Source organism: Danio rerio, chromosome 21 (assembly GCF_052040795.2).
Source record: "Danio rerio strain M-AB ecotype USA chromosome 21, GRCz13ab, whole genome shotgun sequence".
Taxonomy (NCBI): domain Eukaryota; kingdom Metazoa; phylum Chordata; class Actinopteri; order Cypriniformes; family Danionidae; genus Danio; species Danio rerio.
This window is the reverse complement of record NC_141041.1, coordinates 3,351,003-3,374,000: the sequence shown is the minus strand read 5'-3', so window position 1 is coordinate 3,374,000 and position 22,998 is coordinate 3,351,003. Positions and strand designations below refer to the sequence as shown.

Here is a 22,998-nt window from a genome sequence, read left to right as displayed (position 1 = left end):
ATGAACTTAAAGAGCAAATGTGATTTGGGATGGAGAGCACATGGAATAGAGCTCAGCAGTTGAAAAGGTCAGAAAGAGGGTGGAAAATGATCATGTGCAACTAAATTACGACTTTTAGAGACCTTGACCAGCTTCAGGGAGAAAAATAAAATGCTACACAGAACATAAAAACATGGCCTGTTTTCAATATTCAAGGCACTGACCTCCCAATAGGAAATTCTCCACATTTCTGTTTCTTTTCAAAACACACCCAGCAGAATTATACCTCGGAAAATCCTGGTTTTACTCCCCGAACCACAGAAAACATCTGGATTAATAACACTAGATAAAGTTCAATCAAAAAATATGTTAATGTTTGCTTAAAAACGCTCAACCTGCAATTCAAACACAGTTTTAAAAGCAGCACAATTGAGGGTTTTCAGTGTAAAGTAAGATTTTGAAAGTCACAGACCCTTGATTATACACAGAATGTTTTAAAGAGCAGTTTGTATGGTATTTTAATGTGTGCTTTACAACAAGTTTAATTTCATAAGAACCGAAAACCTTTTCATTTTCTCAGTATATGAATTTAATGTTAGAATCATTTTCCAATTATTTTGATGCGGTTTCCTTGAATGAATCTGGGGCTTAATATCTGTAAATCCCACTCCTTCCATAAGCCAACTCTACACTAATTGGTCAACTAGTCCTCCTCCATAAGCCAACTCTGCTTTGACTGGTCATCCAGTCCTCCTCCATAAGCCAACTCTGCTTTGATTGGTCATCCAGTCCTCCTCCATAAGCCAACTCTGCTTTGATTGGTCATCCAGTCCTCCTCCATAAGCCAACTCTGCTTTGATTGGTCATCCAGTCCTCTTTCATAAGCCAACTCTGCTCTGATTAGTCAACCCCACTCCTTTCAACTCTACTCTGATTGGTTATCCAATCCCCTTTCAAAAACCAACTCTGCTCTGATTGGTGATCCCGCTCCTTGCATAAGCCACCTCTACTCTGATTGGTCATTTAGTCCCCTTTATTAAACCAACTCTGTTCTGACTGGTCATCTTGCTTCTTTCATGAACCAACTCTTCTCTCATTGATCATTCAGTCCTTTCTTAAACCAACTCTATTCTAACTCATGGCTCGAAATGAACTTTTTACTTGGTAGCACGGTGCTCCCAACTTCAAATATTTAGGAGCACCAGAAGAAATTTAGGAGCACCCACCAAAAATGAATGAGCACCGCTGCAAATGGTATTTTAAGGGATTTATTGTATTTTAAAACAACATTAATAGGACTGACAAAAACCAGAAACAACTATCTAACTAATGCTGCGAAGACATTGATATTTGTGTGCAATAATTCCAAAATGAATGTCTAATAATTAGGCCATAGAATATTAATGATGATAAAAATTGACAATAATTGTAACAATGAACTCCATTTCTCATTATGATACTGCCTTGAATGTGCATGAATGTAGGTTATCTGCTATAAAAAGTCTGTTACTTTATGAAAAATAATTGTTTAGTTTGCATCAAACAAAAATGAAGCATTGCAGTAAGAAATATTGATTTTGTGCTGCTGTTTTTATATGCATGTCAATTTAATAAATAATATTTCTGCTACAAAACAAACAAAAGATTATAATAAATCATTCAATTCAATGCTGAAAGCTGCAAAGCAGTCATCAGTAAATAAATAAAAAAATAATATACACCTCAAAAAAGAATAGACAAGAGAAAGTAAGTAAAGTCTCACTTCTATCACTCTTTAAAAGTTTTGGTTTCAGTTTGTGTCAATTTAAAAGTTCAGTCTGAGCTGATTTTCATTTTTCTGTGTTTGTGGAAAGCAGGCGAGTCAGCTGACGCAATTTATGAGCAGGCAGAGCAGGATTCTTGCACTGACCACCGGCGCAATACCAGTATTTGTTATGAGCCGCAGTTTCAGTGTAAACTTAGTAAAGGCGAGCTTCTTTGGCGATTATATGTACAGTATTAGATTTGACTTTTAGCGGACATTTGCGCTGAACACGCAGTGAATGCAACGCATGGAGATTCAGCGGAATACCTTGAGTGAATGACAGCTAATATGAACCAATATAGCGGCAGGGAAGACCGATTCAGCACGTTTTTACAAAAAATCTAAATAGGTCGCACTACAACCATTATCTGCAGTCGCACTAATGCACCCAAATATATTACGAGGTCGCAAAGATACATTTTCGGGTGCATATGCGACCAAAATGGTCGCAATTTCGAGCCCTGTAACTGGTCAACTCGCCTGTTCCATAAACCAACTCTGCTCTGATTGGTCATCCTGCTTCTTTCATAAGCCAACTCTTCTCTGATTGGTCATCCAGTCACCTTCCATAAGCCAACTTTTCTCTGATTGGTCATGCCGCCCCTTTCCTAAGCCAACTCTGCCCTGATTGGTCTGCTGGCCACATCTGTTTTAATTTGTTTTTTTGTATCTGAACCAAAATGTTGTACTCTACAGAAGGCAAATATTAGGTAAATGTGTTACAATGATTATGTTGACATATATTGGTAGCAGACAATATCTGTTGGCATAGATAAAATTTCGGGCGCATATGCGACCAAAATTGTCGCAATTTCGAGCACTGTATATATATATATATATATATATATATATATATATATATATATATATATATATATATATATATATATATATATATATATATATATATATATATTGGAGCAGTGATCACAATACCGTGATACAGTGAAACCGTGATATTTTTATCCAAGGTTATCATACTGTCAGAATCTTATACCGGCCCATGCCTAGTACTGATGTCATACAGCCCAACACAAGCAGCTGCTGTTAAAAACACAAATAGTGAATAATCATTATTATTTCCCAAAAAGGAATGTGTGCTGCCATTAGCCTTATCTGGTCAAAAACAACACCCGTGTCCGAGAACTCGTGGCACGCAAGAAAAATCCAGTCGAGCAAACACAATGAGGCCTTTCAGCTCTGGATGCTTCAAAACAGCAGCATGGCCTTCCAATAAATCGATTATCTCTGGAATGAGCCTGTTTTAGCTGAGTAAAAATGATTATCCCACACAAGAGCGAGTCTCATCCTGTGACCTGATACAACCTGACGGTTAATCAAGTCAACCTGAAATCCTGATTTACTTCGTTGACTTTCCTGTTCATGCTTGTGGCCTCACTGAAAATGATACACCAATGCAATGACACATCAATATTGATCGTTATGAAGAATATATATACTGACTAGGGCTGTGCAATTAATGGAAATCGAATTGCAATTTGAAACGTTGTGATTAGTTAATCGCAAGAGGCTGCAATATGAAATGTATATGTATTATTTAATCACCCCTTCACAGAGCAAATGAGTGTCTCAGTCTTACTGGCCAGTTGAGAGAGCACACTTTCGTTCTGCCAAATCAGAATAGTGCAACTGAACTACGCCACAATAATAAAAAAAGGAAAACAGGAACATTCTGACAAAGTGACAAGTGGAATTATGGCGTCTGCCGCTTCAGAAGCATTAATAGACTGCTAAAGTCTAAATAGCTGAAGCTTGACTACAAAGTTAAACTGTAAATCAAATAGCAATCACAATATCTGTCACAAAATTGAAATTAGGTATTTTCCCCAAATCGCACAGCCCTAATACTGGCAGATCAATAAGCCTGAACTCACAAGTATGTATGGGCCGGTACAAGATTCTGACAGAATGATAACCTTGGATAAAAATATCACGATTTCACGGTACCATGGTATTGTGGTTACTGCTTTAAAACATTCTTTTTAAATTTCTGGGTAAAAAACAAAAACTTTTTTCTCTTTTGAACACAGTGTATTTTATTTTGAGAAACATTTAAAATATTTTGGAGCAGTAAACGTGTCAAGCCAAATGAATTATTGACTTCTGATGTCTTTGGAGATCTTTTCAGCTGGAGATATTGTTGTCCTAAATAAATAAATAAATAAATCGTACATATACCATAGCAACGGTACTGCAGAAAAATGAAAAAATTTTAAAACCTTGACTTTTTCAAATGGAGGTATACCTTGAAAACGGTTATCGTCCCATGCCTACTCACAAGGTAACATAACTATTTTTGTTTTGTTTAGTGGCTAATTTGTACAAGTTTAGTTGTACAAAAACGTATGATTTTTAAAAAGAGGTGCGGCACCAAACCCCACCCCCAAATTGTACCAATGAGATCGTACACATACATACGAATTAGCAACTAAATCAAAGTAACGAATTGTTGTGGGATTGCATTGCAATAACCCGAGACACTATTAGACCGTTCCAATGATCATAAATCAGCATTTTAAAATAATCGATGAAGGGTCACGTGACACTAAACGCAAAAAGATCTGTGTAGCTACCCGCTGGTTATTAAAACAGTCCACGCTTCCAAATACTGATGTCCATATGCATTTCCTTTATCGAACACCGTGGAAACGTGTTGGCCTGATAATCAGCTGTAGAATAAGCAGGAGCATTTAACAGGTGCTTGCATTGACATCTCACTATGCTGAGTGACCATACAAACTCTCACAGGTTAAATCAATCAAGGAGAATCATGAGACCTCCCACTCAAGCCACCCGAAAACAAAGAAATGTTGTAACATAAACACATATGTTCAAATAATGAAATACAAAACAATAAACAAAAACACAAGCTGACTAATCAGCGTCAGCTACAATCTGCGTTGTGTTCCAGAAATAAATTAGCGTTTAAAACAAATTCAAACTATAAAACTAATAAGCAATTTCACATTATAACATTTAATTGTATTTGTTGTCAATTAAATGCAACCGAAAAAAAAAGTAATGCGAAGAGACTTCTTTCAAAAACATATTGAAAAACCATTCTATTTAGCCTCCCGTATAAGACACAGGACACATTAAGCTGAAGCCAATTGTTTTTTGTTCTCGCAATCCGATTCGTTGCTGAATAACCAATCAGCACACTATTCAGCCGACGCCCGATTCTACATGTTGAGTCCGAGCAACTTGATTCGATGGTAACCCGATGAGATGCAACAGGCAGTCAACGTTGGCTTGGTGTGTCCCAGCCTTAAAGGTTTAGTTCATCTAAAAGTAAAAATGTATTCTGTTGAACACTAAAGGAGATATTTTGAAGAAAGATGATAACCTTTAACCACTGAGTTTTTTCAAAATATCTTCTGTTTAACAGAACAGAGAAAGTCATAAAGGTTTTAAAGGGGCACCTATTTGACCCCTTTTTCAAGATTTAAGATACCTCTTTTGTGCCTCCAGAATGTGTCTGTAAAGTTTCAGCTCAAAACACTAATCAGATTATTTATTAAACCTTTCAGAATATTAGAATTATCTGCTTTAAACACCATGTAGCTGTTTTTGTTGCCTGTGCCTTAAATGTTAGTTCTCCCCGGCCACAGTTCCCATGTGCCTGTTACAGTGTGCCTCAATCTTCACCTCGGCTGCGTCAGATAAACAGCACAGTGACAGACATGAAGGAAGCAGATCTCACTTAACGTCTGTAAAACTACTGCAGTAAGAACTTTCCCAATGATGATCTGAAGTATTTGTTGTGACTTTTGTTCAAGCCTTTCGATGAGTCACACACAACGTCGCTATAAAGTTCATACACACACACACACACACACACACACACAGCGCGCACTTTTAACTTTGCACTGTTTTTTCATGGCATATACACTGCTGTATGAATATGTTATGTTAATGTGCAAAATAAACCCAGTTTAATGTCCACAAACTGGGATTGAATCATCTTTTTTATAATTGTACTGACATGCGGCTGTAGTGAAAACGTTAACGGGCAAAAAAAAATAATATAAAATATATAAATTGCTGTAATTCATTAAAAACATGTTTTAAAAACGTTTTAAACTCATAAAACTAATTCTCGATCACAATTGATTATGACTGATGATCACAGAGCGCTGAACAGATCTTTTAATCCTGATGACTTTGCACATGTCCTGTCTTGTTGATATGATTACATGCGTTACTAGGGAGACATGTTAATACCTGGCTGTCAATCAATTCAGTGGGCAAGGAAACTGCTTTTCTGTCACGTTGCGGTGTGCCTCAAAATGGGAGGGATTTGGATCCTATTTTAACGTCAGGTAATTAGACTTTTTTCTTTATACCAGCGCAATATGACTGTGGACACACTATACCTACACACAGTTCTTTCCAAACAGCTTACAAAAGATGATTTTCATCATAGGTGTCCTTTTAACAAGGTTAAGGATGAGTAAATGATGACAGAGCTTAAATTTTTGGGTGAAATACCTTTAACAGAATCTTCCTTTTATCGTGAACTATGCCTTTAATAACAGTCTTCATTTTTGGATGTACTGTCCCTTTAAAAACAGAATCTTCATTTAGTTGTGAACTATCCCTTTATTAACCGAACCATCCTTTTATCGTGAACTAGCCCTTTAATAACAGAATCTTCATATTTGCGTGAACTATCTCTTTGTAGACACTATGTTTTATATACAAAACATCTGAAAACACAGCACAGGAGATGTTTTAAGTCATAGATGTCCTTGGCTTTAACTTAAGCATTCCACTAGATTGACTGCAGACTCCTTTTGAACTCTGACCTTCAATTACCAGGAGTTTCTTCACATGCCAAGAAATACTAACTCCAGAGGATAAGAGGAAAGGAAAAATAAGATGTAATATGTGTGTGGGCCTAATATGACAAGATAAGAATAAAAAACAGGCAAAGAAAGAGGAAAACAACAGCAGGAGGAACCGTTAGAAGCAAAAGCATCAGTGTGTTCAGCCTTTGAGAATGTGAGCAACTGTATGTGAGCAACATCTGATCTTACATTAAAGGCCCATGCCAATAGAGAAAAAGTCAAATAAGGCAAATGAAAACAGTGAGTCCATTCTTAATGTGGTCTGAAGGAGCATGTGACATGAAGACTAGAGTAAAGATCCTAAAAATTGAGCATTAAATCATGGGTAGATTTTTTTAAACTATATATTTAAATAGACAAAGGCTATTTCAAATGTTAATATTATTAACTCTTTAAAATAACTGCCATCAGTAGAAAAGAAAAAAAAAAACTATTATATATATATATATATATATATATATATATATATATATATATATATATATATATATATATATATATATTAGGGTGTCTTGATCCTCCAAATCCTCGATTCGATTACATTTTCGAATCTTAAGTCACGATTCGATTCAATTATGAATAATTCATTAATTAATAACGAATTAATTATTTGTAGCCTACCGTTTAAACTACCTGACCTGCATGGTCTTTGTTTAACCCATAAACAAATCATACAGTAAATGAATAAAGGCAAGTTACACACATAATTACCAAAATCTATCTATTGAATTAATCAATCTATTAAAGAAACGTTGGCTAGAATTCTGCATTTTAGGCTTAAATTATAGAGAGACATAACAGATGAACCAAGACTGCATCAGATCGCAAAGCAGATCAATGTTCATCCTTCTTTCGAGCTGTCAGTGCGAAAATGAACACAACAACTGGCCTAATACAACATATTGCAAGATTAAAACATGGAAAAAATGATCAGATATTAACTTCGGTCAATTAATCGGATAAACCGAGATCAGGCTGGATAAACAGCTCTCGGTAATATTTCAGCATGCTTTCACTTCTCTCTTCATATAGCCGTATATATGGCTATTACACGATCATAATACACTGTGATATAGCCTGGGTCGTTAGTTAGTTGCATTGTTTTGTTTTCTCACTACAATCGATTCGCTCAGTAGGGCAGAGACCGTCTCATTCAGGCGATCTCAGACTGATTGATTTGGCGCGGATGCAAGCGTAACTGCTGGATATATGCCAAACAAACCGCGCTAACGGGGGAAACGCGACAGATTCCGAAACAAACGTCTATGTGTGAAAGCACCATAAGATTGTATTTGCACACAATTGATAGACAGTCGCAGCACGCAGCTCTGCTCGATCTGACAGACAAAAAGGCAGCACTGTACACTGGCCCGAGCGTCTCGCACGCTGGCCCCGGGCTATCGGGCAGTCCTTATTGTCGAGCCCTGAAAGTTTAAGCTCTGTCGACGGGTCTCCTGCCTTTGCACAGTTTAACAAGCACTTCAACAAGTGTGTTTTTTGACATGGGGGTGTGGCAGCATCGACGATTCTGTTTTTTGATTTGATAATCGAAATTGAGCATAAATTTCGATCAATATCGATTTATAATCGAAATTGTGACACCCTTAATATATATATATATATATATATATATATATATATATATATATATATATATATATATATATATATATATATATATATACAGTTGAAGTTAGAATTATTAGCCCCCCTTTTTTCCCCAATAGGGTATATGCCGAAGCATGCTAATCGGACTTTTAATTTGCCAGTAACCGTGGTTAAGCGCTTCTGGTGAACTGCATGCCAATGCAAAAATCAATGCGTTTAAGGTCAGTTTTCTTTTAAAATCAGCAAACTCCACTGTCTGAGTGACATCTGATATAAAGTGGGTCTCAGATTGTACAAGAAACCCTGCATTAAATTACATTTTTCCCCACCATGTCTTTATAATATGAGCATTTATTTTACCCCAGTATATTCAATGGAGTTTCTGCGCTAGCCTGCCGATTCTGACGGGGCGCTGCGAGAAAATAGCTTTTTGTCTCGTTTTACTCTTGAACAACTAAATGAAGTTTATTTAACTGAATGTATTTTCATTACATTACAACATCAATGCTGTAAAAGGAAACGTATAAAATGGAAAAAAATAAATAAATAAATTCACAATAACTGGTCACCAGAAGTTTATTAGTATGGGAACATAGCTCGGCAAACACCATATTTTTGTTTAACGGAGAGCAGATTTTTTCAGCACATTTCTAATCATAATAGTTTTAGCAACTCATTTCTAATAACTTGTTTATTTTATCTTTATCATGATGACAGTAAATAATATTTGACTAGATATTTTCGACTGTCTACAGAACAAATCATCATTATATAATAACTTGCCTAATTACCCTAACCTACCTAGTTAACCTAATTAACCTAGTTAAACCTTTAAATGTCACTTTAAGCTGTATAGAAGCATCTTAAAAATGTCTAATAAAATATTATTTACTGTCATCATGGCAAATATAAAATAAATCAGTTATTAGAGATGAGTTATTAAAACTATTTTGTTTAGAAATGTGTTGAAAAAAAAAAACTTCTCTCTGTTAAACAGAAATTGGGGGGAAAACGGGCTTCAGAAAAGCTATTAATTCTAACTTCAACTGTATATAATATTTTTACAGTGACAATAAACAAAGCCAAAACAAAGGGTGGAGGGGCACTATATGGATAACAACAACAAGAAAACCAAATTTACACACACAACACAGGAATATACACTCCACAACAAGTATCGCTAATAATTCGTTTTCTGCAACAACTTCAAACAACACGCCATCCAACTCACTCCTCGCTCTCCGAATGTAATTTATTATATGCTATGCAGACGCACTGCATAGAAAAAGACTTGATCATCTCAGTTGATCTAAATTAATGAAATCTTCCCAAGTAGCTATTCAAATTATCAGGTGAAATGATAATCATATCACAATATACATCACAGCATAACAAAATATCGTAATGTCAGAATTTTCCAAAATCGTGCAGCCCTAACCTTGTGCTTTTTTGGCACGTTTTAGGCACGATATGTGAACAACCCCTTACACAGCAATATAACAGTTTACTTTAAAGGTTCTGTGAAATTAAAACAACAAATTTTAGATGTTAGTTCCAGTCTCTTAGTTTAAGGACATCTCTTAGCTAGTGTGCTAATAGAAAAATAAATTGTGTTTAGAAAATATCAACCGAGAAAAACGATCAACAATTTTTTCTCATCAGTTTCTCATCAAATCTTCTGACCAATCAAATGCTCTCTAGTATCTGACATGCCCTGCCCCCTTTAAGACACTTCTCTTAAAGGGTCACGAAACACCAAAACACATTTTTTGAGCTGTTGACAGTCGTATATGTGTCCCACACTGCTAAAAACACTATTAGGACACCTATATTTCACTAAAAAGTGTAAATTGGTTGTTTTTGCGTTATTTCAAGCAAATTCGTACTTCCGGTTTGAAACGAATTTTTGAAGCTGCATCACGGCTATGAGATAATAGCGTGTATTCCAGCGTGCAGACTGGGCGTCTGTGCCAGAGTGAGTCTTATTACGTCTTACAGTGTGCTGCATTAATGCATGAGTAAGGTTGGTTCAAACCAATCAGCGCGCTCTATTGTGCAACTTCATTAATATTCATTACTGTCACAGTGTTCAGACGACAGAGACGCCACGTTGTGTTGGCAAAACAAGCGTGAAGTGTTGCTTTTATAGTTTGCTGCAGTTAAGTTTTGTTTTCATTTTCTCTCTGTGAGAGCGCAGACTCAAGTGTGGATTAACAGTGTACGCGACGCTCGACAACAATAACTTACGTGTCTAAGGAGGATTATTGTTTACCTGAGAGCTGTTCTCATCTGCAAACGCTGAGATCCGGATTCGCTTGTAGTCTTCTCTTAATAAAGACGCGGCTCTAGTTGCTGGTGATTGTCCTGTCTCTACAGATTTGGTAAGTGAGCGGCCAGTGCTCTTTGTTTATTTAGTTTGTTCGTATTGAACTAACTATTGCACCGAGTGTAAACATGTTAGCACTACAACCAAACTTTAACCTCGTGTAGGATTTTTACCGCATTTTGTGACCGGAATAACACACGCGGCTTTCTGACGCTACCTGCCGTGTGCATCTAAGTTTCCGGGAAATGCAGAGGGTTTTTTTCTCTTATTTGCCATGCGGTATCAAACCTTGCATGAAAAATACACGCTTAGAGCAGTTCCTCGAATCAAATATCTCGTTAGTCGTGAGGGGCATGAATGAATTCCCTGAATGAAAGAGCCAAACTGCAGTTAAAGTCCACCATTTAATAATTTGGCAAATAATTCGCCTACAGATGTCCATGTAAACACCATCACTTTCTCCCCTGTGTGTGTGTGTGTGTGTGTGCGTGTTTTGACTCTGAAACTCAGCACGTGCATAGACACTTCCACACCATCCCACTTTAGCTCCTCCGACACTACCCCCTAAAAAGAGCTGGACACGCCCACTTTTCTGACTTTTTCCAAAGTAGAGGTGTGAAAACACCCTGCTGAAACGAGGGGGTTTCATGGCCCTTTAATGCACTTCATCTTAACCACTCCCCCTGGGAGAGCTGTAATAAAAGCGAAACACTACTGGCTGCTTTTTTTAAAGGGGGGGAGCTCCTCTATGCCCACCCTCTTTTCATTTTTTCAGTTGGGATTACTTCAAACATCAAAATAAAGAATAAAAAAAGAAACATTTCAAAGCACATAACTGGACCTTTATGGCTGAAATGCAGACCTGTTTGCATTTATGTACATAGCTATTACACAGAACCATACAGAGCAACCTTAGCCTGAGCATCAAATCAAATCCCTTAAAGGTTTATAAACTAATATGAATGACTGATATGCATGGAGAACACATCACTGGCCTGTCAGCTGGACCGTAACGCTTCCACTGGCCTCGAGGCATCATTATTATGCAGCCCTGTTATCGATCAAAAAGCATTGTTTACTTGCCATCTTTTCTCCTCAAGAACAGAACTACAAAGCAGCAGCCATCTGAAGAAACCCTGTGGCTGATCTGAGACCTGTGCAGGTGCCGAGGCCAACATAAACTAGCCCTTGGTCAGATTAGAGGGGTAATTAAGATCCAGAAAGGTAACAGAAGAAGGGCGTCCCTTCTATCTGTCCATTTCATTCCTCTGAGAGATGGAGGGATGTTGGCAGAGGAACACAAAGCCCGTCTCTGTGTTCGGCTCACAAAATTCAAGAGTGCCACTTTTGTGTGTTTTTTTAGAGAGAAGAAACGTAAGACAGTGAACTGCTCTTTTCCAGCATCTATAATGTGGACAGAGCAGTAAAACAGGGTCGGAAAGTGCTATCGATGGATAGGGTTTAGATCAGATTGAGTTTCACTAGCGGTCAAAACTAATAAGAGACCCCTGCTTTCACTCCAATCTAAAACTAATGATTGTCCATCACATTGATTTATTTAGGTAGGGAAGAATCTGCATGGCTGAACATTGTTTTGATTTCATGCAGTTAGTTTTCAGAGGTTAGACTATTTTGCAGATTTCCATAAAGCATCAGTGAGATAAAGAACATCTATTTTTTCATGAGTCTGTAATTTCAATCATGGGGCAACACAGTGGCTCAGTCGCCTGACAGCAAGAAGGTCGCCGGTTTGAGCCTCGGCTGGGACAGTTGGCATTTATGTGTGGAGTTTGCATGTTCTCCCTGTGTTTGGGTGAGTTTCCTCTGGATTCTCCGATTTCCCCCATAATCCAAACACATGCGCTATAGGTGAATTGAAGAAATCATGGCAGTATGGTATGTGTGTGAATGAGTGTGTATGGGTGTTTCCCAGTACTGGGTTGCAGCTGAAAGAAATATCCGCAATGTAAAACATAGATAAGTTGGAGGTTCATTCCGGTGTGGTGACCTCTGATGAATAAAGGGACATTTAAAATGTAAAAACTTAACTAGGTTCGTTAGGTAAGTTAAGGTAATTAGTCAAGTCATTGTATAATGATGGTTTGCTCTGTAGACAATCGAAAAATTATTATTTAACAAAATTAAAACAATATTGACTTTAAAATGGTTGTAAAATAATACCTCTGATGAATAACGGAACTAGGCCGGAGGAAAATTAATTCATTAATTGTAATCATATAGATGTCTTTAAAAGATATTTGGCAGGGTTCAACGCTAAGGATTTTTTCTACTGGTCCAATCGGGCAAGTGGTTTAGATTTTTACTTGCCCTGCCAAAATTTTCACTGGCCCCACCTAAAAAAAGGGAAGTTAATAGCTTTTTTTTAAACCACATATTTTAAATAATGTGTCAAAAATAAAGTCTGTAAATCTAGAATTTCAATACTTAAAAAACAATTGTAAATATAAGTGTTATGCACACAGAAAGAGCAGTATGGAAAATGTGGAGGCATTTTATTGCAGTTTGAAATTATTTAACAAAAGGTGGCTGACTTGTCAAACTGACGGCAAACTATGCATAACATCACTTCACTTTTATTTTGTCGTGTTGTTTCCACGTAAATGTCTACTTCCAACACGTTAGAGACAGACATTTTCGTTTAGCCTTTTAATTTGATGTTGCCGCCATGTTGCTGTTTCTACGCTGTACTGGTTGTTACCAGGTTGCAAAGAAAAAATAGCATGGTCAAATCAATCAGATAAGACGAATCGGAAAGCAATATGTTGTTTACTACATTACAGAGAAGGTAGCATTTAAAGATTTAAAAGCACAAACTTAAAATGCACGCAACTGACAAATAGTGAAAGACAAATTAAATGTTAGTGACAAGGCAGCACTGTCCCAATCGGGCCAGTAATGATCCAGTCTACTGTCCCAAGTGTCTCTCACGCTGGCCCTGGGCCACCGGACAGTCCTTATTGTTGAGCCCTGTTTGGTGTTTGAATTTCTCCACTTCAGCTGAACTGACATACGAAACTTAAAAGTCTTATGCAAATTTATATTCTGAAGGTTTTTTATAATAAATCCTTTAAATTTGCCTTAAATTTCCTAATAAATAATCTGTTTGATTTTTTAAACAATATTTTTACCCATATGGACTGATAAAATGATCTCAACATCTCAAAATCACTCCACAAAAACGTTAACTTTTACCTTTAAAACCAAATCAAATGAGATTTCTATCATGAGATTTGTATCAAATTTATTTTATGAACAAAAAAGTATGTTTCATTAGATAATGCCGTTTGCATGATATTTTATTTATGTATTTTTAAAACTCTTCTTAATGTATTCATAATGTAATGAGTTAAGTGGAATGGTCATACTTGTATATATTTTATTGACTTCATTAATCTTCATTTAGATGAACATTAAAGGAATTTCTCTCACAATCTGTAATTATTTACTTATCCTCTACTTGTTGAGCTTCTTCTGTAAAACACAAAAGGAGACTTTAAAGCATGTTGTGAACCGGTAGCCATTTACTTACATATTATTTTAATTCCAATTTGATTTCGCCAAAAATAGCACATGTAATTTTTTATTTACATTTTTTTTTATTTTATTTTTTTTAGGACAACAGTATCTTCAGCTGAAAAGATATCCAAAGATGCTGAATTGTAAACAAATCTGTGTTTTTAATACAAATGAAGGCAGAAGTCAATAATTCATTGTAATTATTTTGCCTGGCATGTTTACTGCTCCAAAATATTACAAATCTTTCAAAAAATTTAAATATATTGTTTTCAAAGGGGGAAATAGTAGTTTTTTTTACCCAGATAATTAAAAAGAAAATATTTTAGAGCAGTAATCACAATACCATGGTACCGTAATATTTTTATTTAAGGTTATCATACCATCAAAATCTTATACTAGCCCATGCCAATAATACCCCCTTCTGATTTTAGGAATAGTTTATAGTTGGGTTTAGGGGTAGGCAATATTTATGGATTACATTTTCAAACAAAACTGATGTTCCAGGATCAACGTAGATGTTAATCCAGGATCGCATCGTACTTGACAACACCATGACGTGCTTATTTTTAAGCCCTACTCTGGAAGTCAATGGCTGCTGGTTAACAACATGCTTCAAATCTTCTTTTGTGTGAAATAAAAAGAAACTCAGAGGTTTACAATCCCTTCAAAGTGAATAAAGTTTAATTTTTAGGTGAACTACCATTTAAAAGTTCCATTTACACAAACATTAATACAAATTTCAGGTAAACTTATGCTATAAAACTATACTGGAACATACAGTTGAAGTTAGAATTACTAGCCCTAGCTAATATTTTTTCCCCAATTTCTGTTTAAAGGAAAGAAGATTTTTATTCCAACACATTTCTAAACAAAATGTTTTAATAGCTCATTTCTAATAACTGATTTCTTTAATCGTTGACATGATGACAGCACATAATATTTGATATTTTCAAGATACTTGTATTCAGCCTAAAGTGACATTTTAAAACTTAACTAGGTTCATTAAGCAAGTTAAGGTAATTAGGCAAGTCATTGTATAATGATGGTTTTCTCTGTAGACAATCGAAAAACTATTATTTAACAATATTATAACAATATTAACCTTAAAATGGTTATAAAATAATTAAAAACTGCTTTTATTCTAGCTGAAATGAAATAAGACTTTCTCCAGAAGAAAAAATATTTTAAGAAATGCTGTGAAAAATTCCTCAATCTGTTGGACAAAAAAAAGAACAAAAAATTCAGAGGCGGCCGAATAATTTTGACTTCAACAGTAAGTAGGTCTGAATCTCAAAGGTTTGTTCTCTATGTCTGGCAGCGTTTTATCGACTGGCCGCTGGTGTTGGGTTCACAGGGATATTGGGTACCCGTCTGATCCAGCGCCAGCTCATCTGGGTTACAGGATTCAATCATGTTCAACCATGAAGGCAGGTCATTGTCTGGCTGTGCTATCGACATAAACCACGTTCAGAAAAAAACATATGGCATTTGATTGACTAACAAGATCATTTCCTCATTAAAAATGTCCCGAGGGACTAATTTACCATCAATGAACCCATCTGGGCGGAGGTGAGTAATGGCATCTGCTCTAATTAATACAACATCATGATCAAGAGGGCTGTGTCCAGAATAAAATCTTACTTCACAGTATATTCTTACTATTACATGTACTGAAAATATCGAAATGTTGTGGGAAAGCATTTGAAATAGTTTGCCAAAGTTGTCATATAACTTATTTGCAAGTTTAATTCAGCAAGTTGTCACTCAAATGTATTATTTGAATAGTGTTTTTCATAATAAACATGGTTTCAAATATATTGTAATATTTTAACATGACTAACATTAACCACATTTGAATTGAACATTGAGATTGTCTATACAGTATATAAAATTTTATCGGAGTATATCTAAATCAAGGTGATTATAACAAATACACACACAGAGGATGTCATATAGAGCTATATAGTAATATGGGTAATGTTTAATCAAAGTTGCATCAATTTATATATATATATATATATATATATATATATATATATATATATATATATATATATATATATATACGTATGTATGTATGTATGTATGTATGTATGTATATGTATATGTATATATATATATATATATATATATATATATATATATATATATATATATATATATACACACACACACACACACACACACATATATATACAACAATTTTTTGCACTCGCACAAATGCTCCCAAATATATTTTGAGGTTGCATGGGTAAAATATCGGGCGCATATGCAACCAAAATGGTCGCAATTTCAAGCCCTTATATATATATCAAACACAATATAATCCTTATTCCAAAACGATACTTAAGTATTTTTTGAGCACAGCATCAGAAATTAAGTTATTAACGTGTACTTCTCGATGTATGGTCACGAGGAATCCTGCTTCAGAAATAACTCATCTCCCTCAGTCATTTTTTCATCAAGCTAGTTTCGGTTGGTGACATCGCCAACCAGAGATAGCAGTAATGTACCAAAAACTTGTTGTCAAACACCGTAAAACAGGAAGAAGAAGAAATCCTCATTGTCACCATCATATGGATTTACTTTCATCGACTAGACACCGGCCTTACAGCTCCGGGAATGTCCTTGCCGTCAATTATTGATCCGAGATAGGTAAGTGTAACTTGTGTGGACGCTACTGTGCTACTTGACTAATAAAATAGCATTGCTACAGAAAAGCTATTTGATTCAGAAAGTAGCGAGCGGTGCTACCGCCACGCTACTGAGAAATTTAGTTAAGCTAGTAGCGTCACTACTTGTAGCGACGCTACTGCCCAACACTGGTCATTTCCATAAAGCATGTTTTCTTGTCAGCAGAAAAGGTAGTGCGGTGTGCCTCGTGTTTTTGGAACAGAACTGCACGTTCGATGTGATCAGCCCCTAAGGTAGCATTCAGAAAAAACTAAACACCAGCGAAGAAACTCAACACAGAGAAACATAAAAGCCTACTGCCAGCTAGCGTTTCAGAAGTGTTATTGCAGAGCAACATAAACAGCATGCAGATGTATAGATGCACAACTACATGCAAGGCAGGCGCCAAGGGTCATGCTGATCACTCGACGCATAAGTATAAACCAGCCTTTAGCTACTAGTTAATTAGTTAAAGTTAGTAACTAATACAGTCATGGTAACTAATAACCTTAGGCTGCGTCCGAAACCGCATACTTCCATACTATATAGTATGCTAAAATCAGTATGCGAGCCAAGTAGTATGTCCGAATTCATAGAATTTGAAAATCAGTATGCGAGAAGTACCCAGATGACTTACTTCTTCCGGCAAGATTCTGCAGTGCGCATTCCATGCACGCTGCGCTATCCCATAATGCCCCATGAGAGAATTCATGAAAGGAAGTGAAACAACTGACTCAGGTAGGTCACATGACCATGACAAAATGGCGGTAGTAGTACGTCCGAATTCCGTAGTAGTAGGCGGTTTCGGACGCAACCTTAGCTTCTCCGAATTTGATTGTAATGCAATAACGTGCACCTTTTGTAAGGCTGCTTTGAAACAATAACTATAATGAAAAGCGCTATGCAAACAAATAAACTTGAATTTAATAAATGTGATCATGCAAAACTCACAAAGAATCAGTTCTAGCAAAGTTCCTATAAGGTAAGTCATTTCATTCGGCGGCCATCTTTGAAACACCTCTCGGGCAGTATGTTCAAGCACTCTGTCTGAATGGGGAAACATCAAATTCTCCAAAACTGCTTAGCAAGCTTATGATTACATTTCATATTATGAATAACCAATAAAATTAAATAACAACTGTCCCTTTAGTTTAATTTCTAAACGTCCAAAATCTGAAGAAACTCACGTCTGGTCCGAGCCCCTCTATTGGAGTATCGTCAGTCTATAGCGATTGATGATTGGCTCCTGTACTAGAAGGCGGGCTTTATTCACCATATAGCGATCAATGATTGGCTCCTGTACTAGTAGGCGGGTTTTATTCACCATACTGACAGTTACATTTTTCCCATTCAAAAATAAAGGAGTGACATGTCTTGTGTATTCTATCATCTTTGGTTCTAGCAATATAGTGAAATAAAAATAAATATTAGATTTTGTTTTCATTCAAACAGAAAGGCCTTGCAGTCCTTGAGGAAAAGAAAAGAAATTCAGAAAATTCAAAAGGTCAGATTTTAGGCATTAGGGTCAAAGTGTCATGGACACACAGGAGTTTAATGATAACCCTATGCTGACAGCCAACAATTCACGTCAGGCTATATTCCTCCACTTAGGAGCCACTTTTACCTGCTGCTATTTTAGACGGGCTTCAGACACCTGCTCTGAGAGATAGGACTGGGTTGGGCTTCATCCAACATGTTTGAAATATTAAATGAATAATAATGATAACAAGCACCCGAAACAACGAATGACTGTGTAGAGGAACGCTACAAGCTTACATTGAGGTAAATTGTGTTTTATATCAACACATTCTGACTTTCTCCTTAATATAATTGTAGAAAATAATGATTTGTCAATTTTAAATAGTGAAACAATTTTAAATTATTTTAAATTTAAATAATTTTTAGCCAATGACTATTAAAGTAAAACATTGCTCACAGTCAAATTAACAGTGCTGATGTGATTTTTAAGTTAGAAAATGTACTTGCATGCGATTTCAGATCGAATATTCAAAGTACCATGGTAAACAATATTGGGAGCATGTCATATCAACAATATTATTTGCAGGCAGTTGACATTTCAAGCATTGACTTCTGATTTAATTAAATTGCATGGAGTTATAAACTCATATTAGTATCTGAAAGGCTGCTTGATGTGTTTTATTACTTGTTTTACTTCTTCCTCACCTATTTGTATACATTTTAAGCTAAATTTTGATGTTCAGAAATATCAAATACAACTTGTATAGCTTTTATTTCTCTAATAATGGTGGCAGAAAATGCACAAAGACACTGAAATAATTTATAACGAGGTCTCATTTTGAGCTAGAAGTCTCTTTTGTTGCTCAGATGAAAAGTCTGGGATAATTTATGCGAGTTTGACTGCAGACCTCAACATGACCCTAAAATGCCAGACTAACACACACAACACAACTAACTAGTCAAACGTGTACTTAGTGCAAAGTAACCGTATTTGAATAAACGTTAGCAAACAGTTAACGTTGAGGCAGTCGCTGTCGGCAAATGAGCGTTCTATCATTTAAAACGACCAACATTTAGTATGTCTATGTTCGGTCGTTTCCAAAGTAAAAACACAACAAGACTAAAATAAACCTGCTAGCAAACAGCCGCGGATGGTAAAACTGACGAGTATTGTCGCATGAAGGAGAAACAAGAACCTGCTGTAAACGATCCAACCCGCAGGAACAAGTGCAGCTCAAAGTCCTCAAACCTCCCGAGATCAGAGTCCATAGAAACCGGAGAAAAACAATCCTCAAGACCCGAGAACACACCGCGAATGAATCCCGAACAGACACTCACCCGTGCGGCGACCGGTGCAGCTCCGCGCGACGGTTAAACGGTTAAAGTTTAAAGAGTTTGTGAGAGCTGAATCTGATGCCGTGCTGTTTTCTCTCGCTCGGCTATGTGTGTGTGTGTGTGTGTGTGTGTGTGAGAGAGAGAGAGAGAGAGAGAGAGAGAGAGAGAGAGAGAGAGAGAGAGAGAGAGAGAGAGAGGTGCACTAAGGTAAAGTTGGTTTTATATTCACATATTCAGTTTCTCCTAAATAATATGAATTTAGAATAGTAAATTGTAAACAGTGAACTCATATTTGCAGCCAATGACTATCAATGTAGGCTACAACATGTTTAAAGTTTTTTTAAATGGCGCCAATGTTGTTTTAACCCTTTAACTGCCTGCTCTAACAAATAGTTGCCCATATTTTGACTTATTTTAAACAATGGTTTACACCACAAAGCATTGTTGGTTTACAAAAAAAAAAAAATCGAACATAATCTTGTTGCACTACTACAGTTTATTTTGGTTTTACTGTTTTTAAAAAAAAAAGAAATCATGTTAAATTAGAATCTGAAATATTTTATAGCTTACTTCAAAAGATAAAGATGACTTAGTATTAAAAATGTTTTATTTTGAATATATATTTTTTTAAAATAAATTGGTCTTACAGTTCATATTTTCAGATTTTTTTATAGTATCTTCTGGTACTTTTACCCAGAGATGCATAGTAACGAACTACTTCACTACTGTACTTAAGTACTAAAAGGCTGTATCTGTACTCTACTGGAGAATACTTACATTTACATTACATTAACATTTAGTCATTTAGCAGACGCATTTATCCAAAGCGACTTACAAATGAGAACAAGGAAACAATTTACACAACAATAAGAGCAACAATGAATAAATGCTGTAGGCAAAGTTTCAGGTATGAAAAGTGTGAAGCAAAAAAGGGAAGCAAAACATTAGTAATTTTTTACAAAGCCAGAAGTCACTTTGTAAGCAAACATCAGAGCTTTGAATTTGATGCGAGCAGCAACTGGCAGCCAGTGCAAACGAATGAGTTCCCCACTTTTATTTCAGTCCATATTTTCGATGAGTTGAATACTTTTACTCTGATAGATTTTTTATGTACTGCATCGTTACTCATTACAATTATTAAAAATGTGATGAATCATTCTAAACCCACATTATCACTGCCGGAGCAGCAGATGGCTCTGTCACAGGTTTGAATAAGCTGGCTCGTCACCATCATGGTCATCTCGCCTGCATTGAGAGCACTTTAGTTTGTTTTTGACATGGAAAACCCAGAAATTCAACCTTCAACTGCTTCACTTTCAACTGTTGGTGGTGATGAGGAAGAAGACCACCCGTGGTCCTGTTTAGAGTCCTGGTTTATCAGAGTGAAAGACAATTTATTTAGAATTAAGTGCATACTCTGCCTCCCGAAATAAATATATACAGTTGAAGTCAGAATTATTAGCCCCCTGTTTATTTTTTCCCCCAATTTCTGTTTAGGAGAGCAGATTTTTTCAAAACATTTCCAAACATATAAGTTTTAATAATTCATTTCTAATAACTGATTCATTTTATATTTTTCATGATGACAGTAAATAATATTTGACTAGATCTTTTTCAAGACACTTCTATACGGCTTAAAGAGACATTTAAAGGCTTAACTAGGTTAATTAGGTAAACTAGGCAGGTTAGGGTAATTAGGCAAGTTATTGTATAACGATGGTTTGTTCTGTAGACTATCAAAAATGTATAGCTTAAAGGCACTAAAAATTTTGACCTTAAAATGGTGTTTAAAAAATTAAAAACTGATTTTATTCTAGCTGAAATTAAACAAATCAGACTTTCTCCAGAAGAAAAAAAATTATCAGACATACTGTGAAAATTTGCTTGCTCTGTTAAACATAATTTGGGAAATAATTAAAAAAGAAAAAAAAATCAACTTCAATTGTGTGTGTGTGTGTGTATATATATATATATATATATATATATATATATATATATATATATATATATATATATATATATATATATATATAATAAACCGTAAACCATGTTTCTTTTTATTCTGCTTAATCACGTGCCCCAAAAGAAATATTTTTAAAAAATAAACAAAACAATGTCTTTTGACTGCTTTCTTTAATAACTACATTACACAAGGCTTGTACTTTTACTTTCAGTACTTGAGTAGTAAGCTTTAAAATAAACTACTTGCAATACTTAAGTACAAAAAAATGTTGAATAAGCTAAAAAGCTAAAAAAAAATGTATGTATATATATATATATATATATATATATATATATATATATATATATGTGTGTATTATTTTGATCAGTAATAAAAGCATTTTTTAAATTATGTAATTATATATATATATATTATAATTTTTTTAACAGTGTATTAACGATACATTCATTTGTTGCCATCTACTGGTGTAAAAGTGTGAGCGTTTAAAAAGTCCGCCTGAAACAAGCTAAAACGTTTTACTTTTTAAATATTTCATTAAATCATTAATAAAATAAAATAATCATGTATCTCTTTTAAACATTTAACTTCTTTCTTGCCTGATCTTTCACCACTGAATGGGAAGTTACAGAAGCTGACAGGATTTACCACATAATTACACATGGCACAAAATCCAGACCGAGCCAGGCAAACACATCCCCCGTAATGAGCTAGAAAATGAGATCCTTTACTGAAAACGTTGTCTTATCAAACTAGGGTATTTTATAACAACATGTCAAAATGAATTATGAAATTATGACTCAAAATACACCCGATAACCCTTACACCAGAAGCTGTTTATGTACAAAATGATGACAGATATGCCACTTGGCTTACAGTTATAGGACTTCTATTTAAAATGCAGAGCCTTTAATATGTAATATAAAGTTGTTAAGAATTGAGAGTAGAATATATAGAGTCATTGCACCTGTAGAGTGATTATGCTTACATAACTCGCATTTTAAAACCTTAGCTGTGGTCACGGTGTTACATAACCCCAGGATACTGTATGTGTTACACTGTAGGATAACCTAGATTTGCTTTAATCCTGGAAAAGTCTCACAGTGTTCTCTGTTTATTCACTATGGAGCTCAACTTATGGGCCTTGACATTATAGTGGATGTTTGTAAGAGATAAAAATAGGAAAAGGAAACTTCAGTCTCTTCACAGACCATCTAAAAGACCGAAATGAAAGGCCCCTTGTCTGGGGGTCAAAGGTTGTGTCACATTTTCTGCCCATGAATCCCAAACAAAAGTGTGCTGAGGACACAGAAAGCGTTGTGTTTTTCCTTCACGCTGTCAGACAAGGAGAATAAACATTATCTTTAATATTATAATATAGGTCAAAGATGACAAAAGCGATTTTATTCATGTAGAAAGCATCTTA

The 22,998-nt window shown here is 35.5% G+C and overlaps 1 protein-coding gene and 1 long non-coding RNA gene across 13 annotated transcripts in view; both read right to left on the bottom strand.

The window, feature by feature from the left end:
- sema4d (sema domain, immunoglobulin domain (Ig), transmembrane domain (TM) and short cytoplasmic domain, (semaphorin) 4D) overlaps nt 1-19,692 on the bottom strand; it is a 147,627-nt gene extending 127,935 nt beyond the window's left edge. For 7 of the 12 annotated variants that reach the window (XR_015519778.1, XR_015519776.1, XR_015519775.1 and 4 more), the window contains exon 1: nt 19,616-19,692. The gene's annotated coding sequence lies outside the window, so the exon portion shown is untranslated. Of the gene's footprint in view, nt 1-19,473 lie in introns of all 12 variants that reach the window. The other 5 variants (XR_015519777.1, XM_087300486.1, XM_087300483.1 and 2 more) reach the window with 1 other exon arrangement.
- The window catches only part of LOC147838686 (uncharacterized), a 1,589,207-nt gene that overhangs the window by 305,201 nt on the left and 1,261,008 nt on the right, over nt 1-22,998 (bottom strand). The window lies entirely within an intron of this gene.